Here is a 14,894-nt window from a genome sequence, read left to right as displayed (position 1 = left end):
GATATTATAATATATCAGAGTGCAATACACGTCCTAGCCGGTCGCAGTAGTTGAAAGCATATGGGGAAAAAAACGGAATAATGCTTTTTATTGAACAATACGGAAGATGCAGGTACTTCTCTGGGCCCGACTTGTAACAACCGTGGCCTTGGGGTAAGCACTTTATATTTGAAATCTGAACGTTTATGTAGAATATATATATTGGCCTACCGGGTAAATATGGGGAAAGTGCAAACACCAGGTTGTTCATCCATGACGGTCGTGAAAGACGACTGCCATGTGAACCACAACTAGCAGGGACGTGCTGGCCATTGGGAAAACGCGGGACAACTCCCGAACAGCTGGTTCATTCCCGGCCGATCCAGGCTGGCCATTAGGAAAAAATTCCAAATAAAATGTCGGCCTTCGTTCCATTTTGGGGGCTGGGCAGCCAAAAAAGTACATCGTCACTGTCGGGCAGAAACCTTGTATCTCCAAGTTTCAAATGTATACATTTTTTCAAAGCAAAGCCCTGCTCCTCATATAAAGCCGTTGCACTAAAGTAGTGAAAACAGCAGATCTACAAGCACACAACGCCTCGTGTGCTTGTAGATCAGCTGTTTTCACTAGTTAAAATCATTTTTAAAATGTTAAATACAAAACAAACGGTTTTGGACATACAAGGTGACAACGACGAAATATAACTCATGTACAGTAATTGGCCCACTGGCTTGTCACTTGTCATGATCTGAAATGGCAAATCTTTGAGTAGCAGCAGCGCTATAGAGAGAGATCTCTATATAGCGCGCAATGAGGGCCTCTTCAACTCTTTTTCCCGGGCTGAATCAGGGGCCCAGCACGTCCCTGACAACTAGTAAACATCAAACCTAGCATCTGTCTAAACAACATGCTATCTAAAAGGCATTCCCTTCATGTATGTGTGGTCACTGGTCAAGCAACAATGTAGGAAAGACACAAACAGCTGAGCTAAGGATGACAGTAATTGCTTTGTATAGGTCAGTGAACCTAACCATTGACTGTTCTTCCTGACAACAGACAGAATCCGGGAACGCGTCTGTGTAATGTTATACTTTGGCTGTTAAAAATAGCAGATATACAAGCTCATAGCACGTCATTTCGTGCCACACTGTGAATTTCTAGAGCCTTTTTTTTATGTAGCGTGCCGTATATATATTTTTAAACTCACATCTTTGCTTCTGGGGGTCCCTGGAAAAATAAAAAATAAAATGATTTGAGATGTTGGTCGATGCTTATTTATAAGTTGCTGTATTAAAAGCATCTGCTAAATGCCTAAATTGTAAATTGGTGACCAAATACAATTTTGGAGGTCCTTGAAATGAAAAGGTTTTTTTTCTATAAAACGTATAGGATGTAGAAGACATTTGCAGGCCGGCAGAATGGTGGTCTGACAGGTGGAATGTCATCATCACTGTGTTAGCATTGTTAGCATGGTTAGCATTCTGCCGGTGTCTCTTTTAGCGGTCCGGGGTCACACTGTGGCGGAAGAGGTTTACACTGACCCCTGTCAGCGTCGTCTAACATTACATGCCTCTCAGGAAGACACTGGCAGGCACGCAGGCACGCATGCGCGCATGTTCAGTACACACACACGCACAAGCACACACACACACACACACACACACACATACACACACACACACACACACACACACACACACACACACACACACACACAAACACCTAAGTAGAAGTACACATTATTTTCCTGAATGGTGTTTTGTAATGATTTTGTGAAATTGTCTGGCTAATTACAACATAGCATTCTGTGAGTCCTTCCTTATGAGTCTCAATTCTTGACTGTTATTTTTTTTTTTTTTTTTTTTTAAGAATGTTCCTGGGCCTGTAGCTACAATGGTGGGGCCTGTCATCTTGAAAAGGTACTGGCCCAGAGGACCAGTGGCACATATCCCTTAGAGAGGCGGTGCCATAGTTTTGTACTTTTTCTAGTTTTCATGTGTCTAGGAGGTTGACAGTACTTCATTAGACCCCCTGGTGTGTGTTATGAGCAATTATATATTCCCTTTGTATTTGGGGTTTCTTCCTGGAGGCTGACGCCTTGTGGGAAAGTGCCGATCCAAAAACACAGATAAAATGACATCATATAATCATCCCCTCCACTTTTACCATTCACCCAACACTGTGGGTGTGGCTAACTTCAGCTGGGTCACCACTCACCATGACAACCAGGCATACTTAATGAACTGGTGGGTGTGGCCACATGAAAACCTAATTTTAACTTTCTGTCAATTTTTTGGGAGAAAAAAAAATCTTCCTTCTAGTATAATTAAAATACCTGATAATCATAATAATATTAATATTGGGGGGGGGGGGACATCATGACACTTCATCTTTAATGTATTGTCTACTTATGGTAACTAGTTTGGTGTGGATGGGAGCGATGGTTTGCATGTTACGTGTGTGATGTCCGATGGTCAACCCTCCCTCAGCTATGGATGGTTGGATGGTCACCAGACTGCTCCAATCCACACCAAACTCAAACACTGTTCAAGTGTCTGCCCTGGCTATAGTCACACCAGGGACCACGTGTATAACCTAAGCGCACTGGCTCAGGGCCTCAGGGGCCCGCTACCGAGGTGCACCGTTGCTTGGACCAAACATCATAACAGCCAAACCCATGCGCCGGGCAAACCTGTGTGGGTTGTAAACAGGCACGTGCACACATAGACATCAAAGGGGGCTTGAGCCCCTGCTCTTTTATCCATCGGTAAAAAGTGCCCTCTCCATACCATGAATGCTGTTTTTACTATGCTGATATAAATGCAAATGCCCTCTTTCCATGCCATACGTGAAGGCAGCATTCGATACTCCAATTGTCCAAACTCTCCTGAACTTGAATGCAGCGCCATCTTATGTTGAAAGAATTGCCCTCTCTGTGTAGAAGTTCATGCCGTAACGCCACATTGTATTGACTTGATTATGCTTAGCTCAGTGTGGGATCAAGCACCGGAAAAGATAGCCGACCTCCAAGCTGCGACGCTTTTTGGAGGTCTGCTATTTTCGATATTTCCACCAAAAGGCCCCTTTAGAAATGTCAGCCCCTGCCTCTCTAACATTCTCTGCACGTCCCTGGTTCTAAAAAGAGTAAAAGCAGCCATACCTGTGCATGAGTGCACACACACGCACGTGTGCACGCACGCACTCGCACACACACACACACACACACACGGTTGCAGCATCCACAGTAAATAACTCACTGATTTAGATGCACACAGAGCAGGTGGACACACTATTTATGAATGGATCCTTGACCTGCAGTGGACATGCTCCGAAGGCCTGGGCGCACGTGCACGCGCACGCGCACACACACACACACACACACACACACACACACACACACACACACACACACACACACACATGCTCTGAAGGCTTGGATGAACCCAAACACAAGCTACACACTGCTTCTGCTGCTGCTGTTGGTGGCCTAAGGAGGGGATGGCCAAGAATCGCTATATTATAATAATATTGGATTAAATTAAATAAAAAAAATCAAACCAAGTTTCAAGTGAGCGGTGGTGTGTGTGTGTGTGTGTGTGTGTGTGTGTGTGTGTGTGTGTGTGTGTGTGTGTGTGTGTGTGTGTGTGTGTAGTACAAACTCCTCAAAATTGTACTTAAGTACAGTACTTCCATCGCTGCCCTTATGGTGGTTCCTCACATTCCATACAACAATGAGTGCTTCATGGCAGCTTGGGTTTCATTCCTCAGTATTCTCTGTTTCCACGCGTGCAACCTGAAACCCAGCACTCGTCTGCAACCGTCATTTAGTTTTAATTAAACCCGCTGACCATCCTTTTAGTACCCTCAAGTTAATACTCAAGTAGGCTATTAAAAAAATACAAATTACAAAGTATATTTCTTTATTGTTCTTATATTATTGCATTGCTGATGTATTTCGAACTGTGTTGTTATGGCCAAAAACAAAAAAACACAAAAAATACATTAAATGCATTTAGCTCTATTGTGGAGTTCTATTACGGACGAAAATATTGTGAGCGTCACATTTTAGAAAAAGCATGTGAAGACATGTTCCAAAATAGATTGCCTATTTTCTGTAATGGCTCGTTGTAAATTGGCTATTTCAAATCAGGCTTATGCGATTAATTCATTTACTTTATAAGTTTGGCTCACAAGAGTCTCATCCTATGTGGTGGAGTCAAAAGTAAAACTTTTCTGTTCAGTAGATTTACTTATACTGTCCACCAATGGATGTGAAAGGTGAAACCTCTGCTTGTCTGCAGCCATCATTTAGTTTTAATTAAAGCCACAGACGATCCTTTCATGTCCCCGCTAGTTCCACACCTCACTGGGTCTGGTCAATCAATAGTGGAAACAATACCAGCCCACAGTGGTAAAGGGACCGGGTAAGTGATATGTTTTGATTAAAATAATGAAATGGCTATGAAGTGTTTCAATTCAAATCAATTTTATTAAATTGTCAAATAAGTTGTCTCAAGGTAATTTACATATCAGAGACCCGACAGTCCCATCAAGCAATGTTGTGACAGTGTCAGTGAAAAACGAGGAGAGACAGAGAGATACAAACAAATACAAGTAGGCTAGTATAGCAATAACAATAATACAGAATATAATTGTGTAAGGTAGTATATATAGTATGGTAACAATGGTGTTAGATACTGTAGTATAGAGTGGTAGAGTGTAAGAATGTAGCTCCTTTCGAAACCTCTCCTTCCAGGGACGTGCATAGAATGTTAGAGAGGCAGGGGCTGACATTTCTAAAAGGCACTTTTGATGAAAATATCGAAAAAATAGCCGACCTCCAAGCTCACAGCGAGTCACGCTGCGACGCGTTGTGAGCTTGGAGGTCGGCTATTTTCGATGCTTGGTTTCTACGCAGAGAGGACAATTCTTTCAACATAAGATGCTGCATTCAATTTCAGGAGAGTTTGGACAAGGCAATTCTCTTGAATGCTGCCTTCAGGTATGGCATGGAAAGAGAGCATTTGCAATTCTTTCACCTTAGTGAAAACTGCATTCATGGTCTGGAGAGGGCACTTTTTTACAGAAGGATAAAAGGGCAGGGGCTCAAGCCCCCTTAGATGTCTATGTGTTCACGTGCCTGTCTCCCTCCGCAATATAGCTCCGATATGAGGTTCCTCTGCATCAGCTGCCCAAATGAGATTTTTCCGGCGATAGTTCGCCACGCTTACACGATTCTTCTTATCTTTACGAAACATCGTATTGATTGATTGAAGACCTTATTAGAAGTTTGCATAGGAAAAAGTACAGTTTCATGACGGTACAGTTCACTGGTACAAGGTCTACTAAAAGGAGATCCTAGAACAGACTAAGCTTATTTCCATAGGAAACCATTGAAGTTTCTCATATAACATTGAATGACAGACGGATAGAACACAGTACTATGCAGTAGATATATTCAGGGGAAAAAAGGGGGGGAACTATTACAAAATAAAAAATAAAAACATACAGTAGGTAAATACAAAGAAGGGTCAGGGAAGGGTGCTATGTTTGTTTTTACCAGTTGCGAACGGCTGCTGCCTGTAAGTGTTTTTTCAGGGCGATTTTAAAGGATGCTAGTGATCCACACTCCTTTAAGACCTTCGGTATAGGGCGTTCCACATTTTTGTGGTATAGCAAAGGAACGAGTTTGACCCTTTTTTTGAGGTGACTCTGGGTTGAACGTGATCTGTGGCGCTGCCTCTGGTGTTGTAATTATCCAAGAGGTGAAGGTAGCTTTGCCATCTCTCTCAGATGCATTGAGCGGTGGAGAACATGGGTGGGTGGAAATGAGTTTTGGCAGCCTGCATGTGGACAGTTTTTCCCAATACAATTTTGATTGTGACTGCATGGCCACTAACATGTGTTCCCAGAAATGTTCGCCACCAGGACGTGAAAACTGGCCAAAGGCTGACTAAAACATGGCACTGGCTGACAAAACAAGCAATTAAAAACTATTTTTTCAACCCAACTATAGTTTCAACCCACCCTTAGATTTTCTCCACCACTCAAAAAGTATACATCTGAAAGACAGGAAAGTGACATTTACCTTTTGGATACAATGTCATCAATACATGTCCCTTTATGCCCATATATGGAGATCTCTGATGTCATCAATATTAAGCCCATATCTGGGAATGCCCATATACGGACATATAGTCAGTCTCATGTGGTCTATGACGTCAGACATCTATGCTGTCAGATGTCAGTCCATATTTGGGAAAATATGGCCACATTTTGTCCAACTGAAACAACCAACCAGGTCTGTGCATTTTCTTGGTCAAAGTTGATCCCATGCCAAAGCGCCAGCGCTGCCGTCACCCAGGCGCCTGTGCACGCGCCCCTGTGCGCGACCTCGCCCTTAGGGCGTCTTAGTTACTAGTAAGAATTTATAATGAATGTTTGTTCAAAAACAGGGGTTTCCCCATCTCTCCAGCTCTCTCAGACTTAGTAGTTCCAATGAAGCTGCAAATCTAAGAAAGAAAGAAAGAAAACATGTAATTTATCTTATGTCAGAATAACACACACAATAAAAGTAAAAGTACAAAAAAGTGGATCAATGGAACAAAACACGCCACAGTGCATCTAAATCAATCTGTCTGTCTGTCTGTCTGTCTGTCTGTCTGTCTGTCTGTCTGTCTGTCTGTCTATCTGTCTGTCCTATACACCCTCTAAAGACACATGGGGAAATGAATAGGGATGAGACGATCATTGTGCCAAATGAAATCGCGATTTACGATATTATCGAGATAATCAACATCCATTCAGCTTGTAGATCGGCTATTTTTTGGCAAAGACATTTGATAGATAGTGAAAAAATGACTGTATAAAGTATGTATATTATAAGTACCTTTTACCAATTATAGAGGCTTTAAGTGGTACCGGATGTGCAGCTCTGCAAATAAAAGGTGAATTGATCCCCAGTGCATGACGGAGGACGATAAATTACATCTCCATGATACGATTATCGTGAGTGTTTTTTATCACGATAAACGATAATATTGCGTATCGTCCCATCCCTAGAAATGAATGACAATCTCAACAGGTTTGTGTTGGACGTGTGATATTGTCCAGCAGTGTCCTGCTGGCTCCACGTGCAGCAGAGCGCTGGACAGAGGCGTATAACAGGCAGGATATTGTAACACCAGGGTGATTTACTGTTTCTGTGACACTCCTGGAGAAGGGAGGGGTGTTCTGGGGGAAAACGGGAAGAAATGAACTGAAGGAACTGCGCCTGTTTTATGCATTTTCATAACGTTGAGCTGAGTGTGACCTGTGTACAATATATGTCTGACCCCTCTCTCTGTCTCTCTCTCTCTCACCTGGAGAGAGTATTTCTACATTGTGGTACTTGGTACACATGGAGTATTTCTTCTATCACTGTCGATAGGTATATATGTCTGCTCGGACACACATGAGCCACATCATGAGCCACGTAATTTTAAAGCAATTTCTGATGACGCATCACTCAGCTGGATCACTAGTTCAACTTAAAAGAGACTCCACACAGAATGAATGCAACAATATTTAATACGACAAAGTTTGCGTGGTTACAACATGAGCCAAAGAATGAAATGCAATGCAAGATGACATTAGCCATGTTTCCATAAACGTATTCGAATTAGGGAAGCGAATTATCAAAGCGAATTTAGCCCGTTTCCATTTGCGGGTGTCATTCAAATTAGCGACGGTCGCATGGGTTGACAGAGTGCATGTTGACCTTGCCTCATCTCTGATCTAAAAAAGTATGGATTTGTTGAGGATCAGCTGCCCCAAGGCCTCATGGGAATTCTGGGTTTTCAGTGATGTTGCTTGTCGTCGGGTGGCGCAGTGGTAAAGTCCCACCGCAGAGGTGGTGGGTTAGTACACATCGTGCTGCATCCAGCTTTGTTGAGTCCCCAGTAGTCCATTTAGGTTTAGGTTTAGGGTTAGTCAGTTAGTTTAAGGCTTATCCACCAGGTTAGCATTCACCTGTGTCGGCAGGTTAGCGTTCACCCACGACGGCAGGTTAGCTTTCCCCGGTGATTCGGACTACTGGCCACTCGAAACAATGGCACATCGAAACATCACTACGCACCTGGGAAGCTGGACAGGAGTGATTATTGTTTTCGTACGTGACGCCTTGTCGACCGCGTCTTGTGATCTGCTGAACCGGAGGTAGGGAGCGCTCCTCTGTGTTCACTTGGACCAAAGCAGAGAAAATACTGGGCCAAAAGAATGTAGTGGAGTAAAAGTACAATATGTGGATCCGAGATGTAGTGGAGTAGAAGTAAAAGTATTGGAAACAAACACTCAAGTAAAGTACAAATACCTGCAAAATTGTAGTTAAGTACAGTACTTAAGTAAATGTACTTAGTTACTTTATTGATTGATTGATTGAAGACTTTATTAGAAGTATGCATAGAAAAAGGTACAGTTTCATGACGGTACAGTTCACTGGTAAAAGGTCAACTAAAAGGAGATCCAGGGAAAGCACTTGGCTTATTTACACAGGAAACCATTGAAGTATCTCATATAACATTGAATGACAGACGGATAGAACACAGTACTATGCAGTAAATATAGTAAAAAAAATAAAAATAAACATAAAATAAAATATATACAGTAGGTGAATACAAAGAGGGGTCAGGGGAGGCTGGGCTAGGTTTACACCACTGCAGAGCAGCTAGAGCCCTGCCCCAGCCACCTGGTCCCTGGGTGGGCCCTGACCCCCATGCTAGCTGGTACCCTGTGCATTTCCCTCATGCCATCATCCATCCTAAAGCAGCAGCCAGGGAGTTGTGTGTGTTTGGGCAGCTGAATACAGTACCCTGCCAAATACACCACAGTGACCTGAGAGACCCTATGAAATCTATGTTTAACCCACGAATACCTGAGGCCCATTCTGAGGCCCATTCTTCTAAATCTGTTTTCTGGGGGGGGGGGGGGGGGGGGGGGGGTCTCTGTATGGTTTATGATAGTCAGTCATTCTAGCGAAAATGTAACTAATTTGGCGACAGTAACGTTTTCTCACCATCAGTTGATTCCTCCATCAGTTGATTGCTTCAGGCTTTCAAGAACAGTCCGCACTGCGCGACACGGCATGCGTCTGGTACGGCTGCGATTTACGGCCGCGATTTCGCTCAATATAATGAATAAGCTTCAACAAACTAGTTCACATGGACCTTATCAATGTAACTAAGAGTTACGATTGGGTACATATATTTTAAATGGGCAGAATTACGAAAAGCCAGTCTATTATGTGAGGAGAACAGATTATAGTTCTCCTCTTCCTACCCAAGATGCAATGCGCTTTCTTTTTCTATTTCTATTCTCTCTCTGATCCAGAGGATTAAACTAATTAAAACATATATTCTCGGGGGAAAATTACTGTTTTGCTATGTAATTACTGTACCTTTTTCTTCCCCTTTTATTAATATCACGTAGATGTGTTGTTTTTGGTACTTTATATAGCTGTAATGAGGCTATGAAGAAAAAAAAAATCCCATCCACTTCCACTATAAAAGAATCTGCAATAGTGATTCTGTCCCACTGGGATTAAACAAATTAAAACATATATTTTCGGGGAAACCCCCTGTTTTGCAATGTAACTACTGTACCTTTGTCTTCCCTTTTTATTAATATCACCTAGATGTTTTTCCTTTGGTACTTTAAATTGCAATAATGAGGCTATGAAAAAAAAAAATCCACTCACTTCACTGCCACTATAAAAACAATCTGCCCAGGGTTAATGTCCCACCATAGTAACAGGGCAGAATGGGGCGGGATTTGCAAAAGCCTGAATTTGTATATGTTTGGAACACAGTTCTTATATGACGCGATATGAAAAAGGTCTATGGGAATTCAGAATGGGGAGAATAAAACAGGTAGGATGGGTAAATGACGTCAAGCTTCAATTTTCTATTTCTATAAAATGTACAGTATAGGTGGATATATCAATATCCCTTCTTCCGCATTTCAGACCCACCAGAGTATTTTAATTCAGTGAAAAGACAAAGTTCCGAATACGTAATGTTTTAACTTTTGCGTTCTTTTCGCGATAATTCCTTTTTAACACAAGCAGTCTATCACTTTAACTCAAGTACAAATTTGAGAGAGCAACTTTCACTTGTAGTTGAGTACTATTTGAGTAGGCCTAAGTACTGGGGTTGAATAGCTAACTTTGTCCACCTGCATAAAGAATCAAATACAATAACATTTCTGGGGGTCTTAAACGAGGATAGAAATCAAATTGTTCCAGCCATCAGTTACTTTTTGAACGGTAAAGCCCCCCAATTCTTTTGAGATGAAAACTTAATCAGATCCATTGGGGGGGGGGGGACTCAGGGGGGGACCCAGAAGACTTAGCTGCTCCTGACTGTACTGTGCCAAGCGGAAATAGCCGATCTACAAGCTCACAACTTGTCGTGAAAGTGACGCATTGTGAGCTTATAGATCGGCTATTTCCGCCGTGCGAAACCGCCACGCGACGAAGTCTACACGGCAGTACATCTGACTTCACTCAGACAAAAAGGGCACTGGCCTTGGACTCTGACACACACAAGCACGCACACACACACACACACACACACTGCTCTTGCTACGAGCTAGTAGCACCAAACTTGGAAAGGAATGTTCTGATATAGCTGCATGCTGTGTGTTCCTGCATTTGTATCAAAGCACCGGTTCAAACGCCATGGAGAAATAAAAGTTTAAGCACCGCTGTAAAGGGGAAATCCCCACATGCCCGCATGGATACATGGAAAGATGCTCTTTTAGCAAAGGAGAAAGTCTTGACAGAGACTCAGATAGGATCCTGCAGTGGGCAGGATATATTTTGCAAAAGCAAAATATCGCACCATTTTGGCTTTGTATCGTATCGTACCGTTTTACAATGCGGTAATCGGTATCGAATCGTTTTGCAATGCAAATAATTGATTCTATGGAAACTAAGTACCGGTATTTGTGCCTTGTATTTAGCAATTTTAAGAGGGAAAATGACAAAGAGGGGTCTAACCTCACCCGTCGCTGCATACTGTTCTGCTCCGAGATGAGGTCCTATAAAAGTGGCGCAGCGATGGCCCGGACCGCCTCCACATCAAGTTGTAAAACACTCGAAACGAAATTTTATCCAAAAAGTAAAGGTACTTCCGAGCTCCCAGACTATGGTTTTCCATCCCACGGTACATAAAACATGCACCAGGGCATGAAACAACCGCTTAAACAACCGCTTAAATCGTTAGTTTTGTAATGTTTTCCCATTCAACCGAAACTCCCCCGGCAGCAGTTGCCAGTATCTGCTACAATGGGAAAGATGCAGTACTGGCACCTGCCGCCGGGGGCTTTTCTGAATTTAATGAGACTAAATAAGCTTTTTAAACCATTTTCCCAACGCCGTGGTGCATGTTTTATGTACCGTGGGATGGAAAACCATAGTCTGGGAGCTCGGAACTACCTTTACTTTTTGGATAAAATGTAGTTTCGAGTGTTTTCCAACTTGATGTGGAGGCGTTCCGGGCCATCGCTGCACCACCTTTATAGGACCTCATCTGGGAGCACAACAGTATGCAGTGACGGGTGAGGTTCTATATGGGGCTAGACATGGTGGGTTTGTCCATATGTGTTGAAATATAATGTCCATCTATTTGCTAGATAATCACTTCTTTTACTTCCATAATAATAGATTTTTTACACGTTTTACATTTGATTTCTTTGATAAATAGTTACTAAATCGATTTTAAATCATTGAATCGAATCGTATCGCCATGAATGAACCAATATTGTCTAAGTATCGTATCGTCAACCACGTATCGTGAAGCGTATCGTATCGCTGTTAAAATGTATCGTTACACCCCTAATAAGCACTCATACAGGATCATCATTTTGGAAGAGATGAAACAAATAAATGAGCAGACGAAATTGGATCTTGGAACGCGATAAAATTGAAGCTGACAATGAATTATCTCGGTGGCGTTCTCTCTTCTGATTGGATGAAATTGGTGTCCCGCCTGAAAAAGTTTTTTTTATTTAATTTTTGTTTATTAAAGAGCTGGAGAGACAGGGAGAGCTTTTACTGAACAAACAATCCAGAAATAGAAATGATTACTATCTCCATATCTGAGTGCCATAAGGGAAGATTTGTGCTGTTTAAAAATAACAAACAAAAAAATCACAATCTATTTTATGGAAACTAGCTGATCTACAATGTCGCAAACGGTTGCATCACAGCAAGTTGTTGGCGTGTAGATCGGCTATTTGCAGTAGTGAACCAAAAAATTACCCAATACTAAAGTGAACCTATTGGTAATAGGGGCTGTTAAGTATGACATCATTTTGTAGGCAGAGGAGAATTTCTGCCCCCAGTTTCCGTGAATCTTTTTACTATTTTTACTATTTACAAATTTTTCTTCTCTTTGTTGTTGAAAGGAAAGTGTTAGAATTATACTTTAGTCGTTATTTTTGTCTCGGATCAGTTGAAATAGCGAGGGACAGAAAATGCTCTGGGGGCAGAGTTCTCCTCTGCCTACAAAATGATGTCACGGCTTAAAAGCCCCTAGGCCAAGGACCCCTTAGTTGAGAGAGAGATGAAGCAGGGACCCCTCGCAACCTGTTCATAGATTCCATATAGTTTCATTGCTTGACAGCACAATCATCAGTGTATTTTGGATTCATGTCAATTTGTGTTTTCAGATATTTAACCACTTGAACCGCCATACTTAATAAACTTGACCTTTCACTCTGTACTTAGTCGGCTCTTTTCCCCCTCTACACCAAAGCTCGTTGCCAAAAATAGCCGATCTACAAGCTCAAGCAGCGCGAGGCGTTGTGAGCTTGTAGATCGGCAATTTTTGGCTAAAGTTCTCAGAATATGGATGCTAGGGTTCAAGTGGTCAATATAAAAAAGGAGAAAAAAAGTTTCTATCACACAAAGATTTGGAGGACCCCCTGCCTGTGGTATCTGGGGGCACTGCGAGATGTACAAGCTTATACATCTGCTATCTTTGAACATGATTGAAAGATGTGAGAAATGCTGATTTAGAAGTTATTTGTAGAATTCATGGGTTTCATTTGTAGTCCTACACTGACCAACACCAGGTGTTCTAGCGTAGAACAGTGGTTCTCAAACTTGGGGTCGGGACCCCAAGTGGGGTCCCCAACTTATTTTGTGGGGTCCCCAGATAATTAGCTTGATGTAATGTTTTCCCCTCACTCAACGGTAAACAAACCAACACACAGTATAAGTGTATACAGGGTATCTGCACATTTATAAAGTGACAATTTGAGGACTTTTAAAGCCAAACTGTCAAATATTAAGTAAGCAAGAGGCGAACATTGTGAAAATAGCTGATCTACATGCTCACAACGCCTCGCATTGCGAGGCGTTGTGTGCATGCAGATCTGCTATTTTCACTATATTTATCTGTGGAACCGAGTCACATTAAATGTAAATTCCAAGTGCTTGTCAGGGTGGGGGTCCCCGGTTTATATATGTTTATTTTGGGGGTCACGGCCTGTTTGAGAACCCCTGGCGTAGTAGAACATTACTTCTTTGCCATTCAGACAAATTGAAACACCTGTGTTGGTTCTCAACAAGGCCGTGTAGGACTAGAAATTAAACCCATGAGTTGGGCTCACCTCGGGTCAAAGTGGGTTAAAACGGTCCTAATTAGAAATGGTCCTAATTTGACACCCGTATTTTTAGTTTGTTTGCTCGTTTGTTTGCGTATAGAGTATACAGTGTGGGGAGGGGGGGAGCAGGTGGGGTGTGTTTGCATACAGGCTGAGGGTGGGCTGGGTGGGTGGGTCGCTCAGGGTTGGGGTCAGAGGCCACTGCGTGGACATGTGTCTGTCTGATTTGAGGACCCCCTCAAGAACGAGATGATGCAACTTATCCTCTAGTGCAGGGGTCTTCAACAGGGGGTCCGGGACCCCTAGGTCGACTACAGGGGGTCCTCCAAATCTTCCAATCCTTTTTATATTAACAACTTGAACCCTAGTGTCCATATTCTGAGAACTGTAGCCAGAAAATAGCCGATCTACAAGCTCACAACGCCGCCACAGCGCGAGTCGTTGTGAGCTTGTAGATTGGCTATTTTTGGCAAAGGTTTGGTGTGGAGAGGAAAAAGAGCAGACTAAGTACAGAGAAAAAGGTCAGGTTTATTAGGTAATGACGGCTCAAGTGGTTAAATATCTGAAAACACAAATTGACATGAATACAAAATACACTGATGATTGTGCTGTCAAAAGATGAAACTATATGGAATCTATGAACAGGTTGTGGGGGTCCCTGCTTCATCTCTCTCTAAACTAAGGGGTCCTTGGCTTGAAAACGTTGAAGACCCCTGCTCTAGTGCAGTGTTTCTCAAAGTGGATTCCAGGTCTCTGTGGGTTCCTTTAGATCAGGGGTGTCCAAACTTTTTCCAAAGAGGACCACATTAGAAAGTATTAAAACATCCGAGGGACGATTATCTCCTGACAAAATGTACATTTGGTCGGACCATAACACAATCACATACATATGGATCGCAATAACAATATATTATTTTAACTATCATCATCAATATTTAATATCAATGGTCTTTTTGTTTGAGGTGTGTGCTCTGAACAAAACACAAATAACTCACATTACCAAATGTAACCAGACATGCAAGGTATAGAAATACAACAAAGTATAGCCTCTCTTTGACCCCTTCAAAATGAGACAACAGGGAACAAGGAATCCTGACAAATTATACTATAAAATATTCTTGTTTGACAGTGCTGGCAGGATGTTTATCGAGGTGGGTAGAAAACAGTACCTAAAAACACAGCTAAAATGTGTCAGTTTGTTGCTCTGGGACGCGCAGACATGTTATGCAACATGTTAGAGGGGCAGGGGCTGAAATTTCTAAAAGGGC

This window comes from Nannobrachium achirus (genome assembly GCF_963921795.1).
Source record: "Nannobrachium achirus genome assembly, chromosome: 1".
Classification (NCBI taxonomy): domain Eukaryota; kingdom Metazoa; phylum Chordata; class Actinopteri; order Myctophiformes; family Myctophidae; genus Nannobrachium; species Nannobrachium achirus.
The sequence above is the reverse complement of the archived record's forward strand: the minus strand, read 5'-3'. Positions refer to the sequence as shown.